A 6,005-nucleotide genomic window follows, 5' to 3' on the forward strand; every position below is an offset into this window, starting at 1 on the left:
AATAAGAGAGTAAAGATTCTAGTTTAATAGATATTTGTTTGTGTGTCAAGTTGACAAGGGGCGAATCATGCTGTCTAGTTTAATGTCAACTTGACACAAGCCTCCACCAGACTGGGCTGTGAGCAAGGCTGTAATGCATTCTCTTTATTGATGTTAGAGGACCTGGTACATTGTCAGCAGCACTACCCCTGGGCTGGTAGTCCTGGGTTCTATAAGAAAACAGGCTGAAGGAGCTCTGGAAAGGATGTTGGTAAGCATCACTCCTCCATGGGCCTTTGCATCAGTTCCTGCCTCCAGGTTCCTGCCATGAGTTTCTGCCTTTACTCCTTTCAATGATGAGCTGTGATGTGGAAACATAAGAGAAATAAACCCTTCCCCTCCCCTCCAAGTTGCTTTGGTCACTGTGCTGTATGACAGTGATACAAAGCCCTGACTAAGACATGGGGAGTGACCAGTTTTACATGTCAGCTTGGCTAGTCTGTGGTGTCCAGATATTTAGTCTGGATGTTTCTGGGAGTGTGAATTTTGGTGAGAATTGCATCGAATCTGTGGATTATAAGTAAAGTAGATTGTCTCCCATAAAGTGGATAGGCCTCATCCAGTCATCTAATGGGCTAACGAGAACAAAACGCTGACCTCTAACAAGGGGATATTCTTCAGCAGATGTCTTTGGACTGGCAGCCGGGTATGATGGCACATGCCTGCAGTCCCAGGACTTGAGGGGTAAAGGCAGGAGGATCAGGAGTTCAAATTCTTAACAAAGTGCATGTTGTTATAAGTACTCACTTATTTACATATGATTACTAGAATTTCAAAAGGCTGTAAAATAAATTCCCTCTGACCTCCTCTTCCAGAATCCCACATGCCTCTCCTCTCCTCCTCTCCTCTCCTCTCCTCTCCTCTCCTCTCTCTCTTCTCCTCTCCTCTCCCCTTTCCTCTCCCCTCCCCTCCACCCTCTCCTCCCCTCTCTTCTCTTTCTTTCTTCTCTCCTCATCTCTTGTGGGGCCCTTCCTGTGTACCTCTCCAGGCAGATTTAGTACACAAACATATTTATATTTCAATAAGCACAATACAGCCTATCCTGTCATTGTTATTTACCCAAGCAAAGCAGAAGTCTCATAAAGAGGACCAACAAGGATATACACTCTAAAAGAAGAAATTGCCCAAAAGTGCTAGACCTGGGACCCTCAGGAATCATCTCCCAGTCTTTGGAATATCACCCTGCTTCTTTTTCTTCCCAGCACATATCACAATAAGAAAGTATTTGCTTGTTTTTCCTTGTTTACTGTCTGTCTCCCTAAACAAAATGTAGACTTCATGAGAACACACCATGATCAGCAGAATATCTCATATCCTAGAATAGTATCTAGCTCAGGGCATGGGATCAATAAATATCAATTGGGTAGGTGGGTGAGTGGAAGTATGGATAGATGGATATGGATAAAGATGTAAGTAGATCAATGAGTGAATGGACACATGGTTAGATATGGGTGAATGAGTGAGCAGATCAATAAATGAATAGACACATGGATAAATGGATAGACAGATGACAGACAGACAGACAGACAGTGAATGTGGTTGAATGGGTAGATGGAACAACGAGTGGAAAAATCTCACAAAGCTTTCAGCTATGGTCTAACTCCTCCTAATTAAGCTGAGTTTTCAGTGTTTACCCAAAGGGCAAGCCTGGCCTTTTCATCTTCTATTCCACAGCCTCCTCACTAGCGAACAGGAAGGCAGAGTCTCAGAATGGTTCCTTCTCTTTCCATCAGTCATGAAACCTCACAATAAGAAGCTACTTTGTCAGATCTGAAAAATTATTTAAACCTGAAGTTTTTTAGAGGGCGGAACTTAGGCCCAGATCATGCTGACTCTGTGGGCTGTGAGATGGGGCCCTGGCAGGGGAAAGGTCTCAGACCTCTCCTGTCTTCCTGGCTCAGAAATGAGAAAACTGTGAACATCCCTAGGAATGCTGTCCAACAGAAGGTGAGGTAGAAAAGCGTGGGAGACAGTTTAGTGACTTGAGACTCCATTTGGTTTTGGGTTATGCACACAGAAGCCCCTCTTATATTAAAGATCTTGGCAACCAAGTTCTATTACCTATACATACATGCACACACACACACACACACACACACCCCACCCCTCTTCAAACAGTGAACCTAGTAACCTCTGAACCCTCTAGATGCCCCCCACCTGCGTTAGGTTACATGTGTTCCTATCTCTGATCCCCTCCCATAAGATACAGTTTCTATTCGGGTGTCTTCTCAACAATCTGTCGGTATGATGAAGAGGGGGCTGATCTGGCCTGGACTAATTTTGGGTACATGCTCAGTAAGACAAAACTGTGTCCTCTAATAACCTTCAAAGGGTAACCCCCTATTTACCAGCTTATGCGTATGAATAATTAGTCACACATATGACTAAAACCAGATGCATTATGGGAAGAGACATGGGCAACAGAGAAATGATTATATAACCTATCAACCAAAATCAAGACTAATTGGGCTGGAGAGATGGCGTGGCTGTTCAGAGCAATTTGATCTTCCAGAAGATACCAGCTCGGTTCCCAGCACCTACATGGCAATTCACAACATCTGTAACTCCAGTTCCAGGGAATCCAATGCCCTTTTCTGGCCTCCATGGGCACCAGGAATACACATAATGTACAGACATGTGTGCAGGGAAAACACCCATATACATAAAATACAATAAAAACATAAATAAGAGAATCTTCTAAACTACGCCCCCTATTAACCAGCCCCTCCTTCTCTTAAACCCCTCAAAAGAAACCACAAACTATAATGGCAGTCCTTGAGCATCCTCGCTCCTGTGTCCGACTGTCAATCAAGACTGAGAATGGTGCATCCTTCTTTAAATACTATCTCTCTGCTCCAAATAAAGTAACCTTGCTTTCTTTGTGAAAACCGTGTGAGCAGCCTCTGCTTTCAATTCTCTGGATCATTCTTACCTGGAAACACTAGATCCAGGCTCCTTCCACTGCTAACAAAGGGGCTCTGGTCTATCTTGTCGCCCATGTAGTCATTGAGGACATGACCATTTTAGATGATGACTACTTCAGGGCTTTACATAATGAAGAATTCGGAGTATGCATAAATGCCCTTCATCTTCATGTTGACAGTGTGAACCATTTGAAAGCTCCAGGCGCATTAAATATCCCTGTTTAACTGAGACTGCTTTAAATAGAGCTACACTTTTGGGCTGGTCTCCAACAACTGAAAGGGCCAGGATATGCACGCGCACACACACATTTTCTTTGTAGATCCTTGTTACTGAGAAATTATCTGTTCCAGATGTCAACCTCTATTGAGGCAAAAGCTGGTGGCCTGTGCTTCACATCCTAAGTGTGTGTGTGTATGATGTCAGTGGGTTAATTTGTACTTGGAAGAGAGGCTGAGAAGACAACCAGGGTCCTGGAGGAGTGGTCAGTGAAGGTAGACCATGGAATGTAGAGTGGCCCCTACTCACTTCCTCCACACTTGGGGTAAGGGCTCTTCAAAGGAGACTTGAGTTTCCTCACATCTAAGGACAGCAGCAGCTTATGGTAGACTCTCCGCAGCTTTCTGAACATCTTCAGTCCAGGTTCTTCCCTCCTTGACAGACTTTCTAGCAACTTGGAAGTCACTGTCAACCCAGGGGCCCTCCTTCCAACATATGAAAGATGACTCAGGAACTGGATGGCCAGGGAGTTCTCGTTGATATATTTTTATTTAAGTTATTTATTATTCCTAACAGAACAAGCAGACTAAGTGCGCACTCAATGAAACTGTACATACATATAAAATGTTGAATGTTTTATGAATGTATATATGTGCCTGTGTGTGCATGTACATATACTGTATATGTGTGTATGTGTACATGCATACATGTATCATGTGTATGTTTGTGTGTGTATATAAGTATGTATGATATTCCCTTGAGAGCATTATACAAATCAAGTTACAAAACATCTATGTTATTCCATAATGTTTTCTCACACCCAGTTCACACCTGCTCCTCAGAACTCGGTGTCATTCATACAAATCGATATTTATTCTTGAATTTCCCATAAGTAGATGAGCAGAACGTGTCTGTTTTATGTCTCCCTTTCTCTCAGGTGATTTCTTTGCCAGTCATTTTGGCTGTACAGGTCAGTAACTTGTGTTTTTGTTCATTTCCCTTTTACTGTATGATATTCTGTGACAGAAATACTCTCAAGTGTTCAGGCTATGGGTAGTGTCACTGATTTATTGCTATTGCTTGAATCTGAATGTCCCCCAAAGACTCATGTATGAAAATCATGATGCCCAGGTTGATGCTCTCAGGACATGGTAGAACCTCTGGGAGTCTGAATCTACAGGGAAGGCCCTTAGGTTTGGGGGAGTATGTCCTCAAAGGGCAGTAGGCAGAACACCCCGTTCTTTCTCTCCTTGTTTCTTGGCCTACAAAGAGGTATTGAGCAGCATGGACACGATCAGCGATGAACTAGAACCTCTGGAATACAATTAACGTTTCCCTTTTACATGTTGATTGCCTCGAGTAGTTTGTTATAGTGATGGAAAGCTGAGTAGCATAGCCGTGGATACTCTGTTTACATTATCTTCCACAGTTTAGCCTGTCTACTAAAGTCTTAATTGGGGGTATCATGGGGTTTGTTTGTTTGTTTCATTGTTTAAATTCTCATATGACCAGTTTTTAATGGATCACTCTTTCTTGTATTAAAAAATACTTAATTTTATGTATGTATATGGGACCTGTGTCTGAGTATCCTGAGAAGCCAGAAGAGGGTGTCAAAGACACTAGAAGTAGAGTTACAGGCAGCTATGAGCCTGATGTGTGTGCTGGGAACCAAACTCCAGTCCTCAGGAAGATCAGGAAGCACTCTTAATTACTGAGTCATCCCCCCAAGTTCTTTTTTTTCTTTTATTTCTTGAATTAGTTATTTCAAAGACCTTATCAGTTCATTCTAATACCTTAGTGGAATTTTACACATTTTACACATTCATTATATGTTGTCCTGCAACTTCAAATTCAAATAAAATTTAAATGTGAAGCTCTTGAGTGTCACAGAAGAACTGAAGAGAAATCCAAGGGATCTCTCAGGTATCTTTACAAACTGACCTGCGTGCTCCTTTGGAGACTAAATAACTCACAGAGATCCTTATACAAACCAGTGTATGCCGAGTTAATGTGGTCAATGTGTCTGAGACCATCCCAACAGGTCATCCCAGGGCGCCCAGAAAGCTGTTTCAAAAGGAAATTGACCATGGTTTTACAACAGCAGGTCACAGTACTCCATGCTATCTGTGACCACCATAACACCTGTGACCATCTCCTCCTTGCAGTCCACGATTTTCACCCAGTGATGTAACTGCAGACTCTTCCGTCATTTTTAACCAGGGCTTGCAGTGATCCTGACGACACCTTTCAATCTGCTATGGATGTGACTCATAGATCTTGGCTTCCCAAACTGGGAAGCAGTAATGATTTGTAACAAAGAAATATTTCAAAAGGAGACTTTTGCTGTGCTTTCGTCTTTGTTTGGCTTTTTTGAGCTAGAACCTCAAGCTGGCTTCAAACTCACTATGTAGATAAAGATGGCCCTGCACTGATTCCTCACCTCTTCCCAAATTCTGGGATCAAAGCATGGGCCACCAAACACAGCTACACTGTCACTTTCTTACTCTGAGAGTGCTGGAACATTATGTAATTCCAGCAGGAGGGAGAAAACTGGAAAAGAAGGAATTTCATGAGTTCAAGGCCACCTTGAGCCACAGTGTGAAACCTTATCTCAAAACAAACAAAAAGAACTAGAGAGATGACTCAGCAGTTAAGAACACTGGCTGATCTTCCAGAGGTCCTAAGTTCCATTCCCAGCAACCATATGGTGGCTCACAACCATCTGTAATGGGATCTGATGCCCTCTTCTGGTGTGTCTGAAGACAGCGACAGTGTACTCATACACATAATATGAATAAATCTTTTTTAAGGGCCGTTTGAGTTAC

This window comes from Mus caroli, chromosome 11 (assembly GCF_900094665.2).
Source record: "Mus caroli chromosome 11, CAROLI_EIJ_v1.1, whole genome shotgun sequence".
NCBI classification, from domain to species: Eukaryota; Metazoa; Chordata; class Mammalia; order Rodentia; family Muridae; genus Mus; species Mus caroli.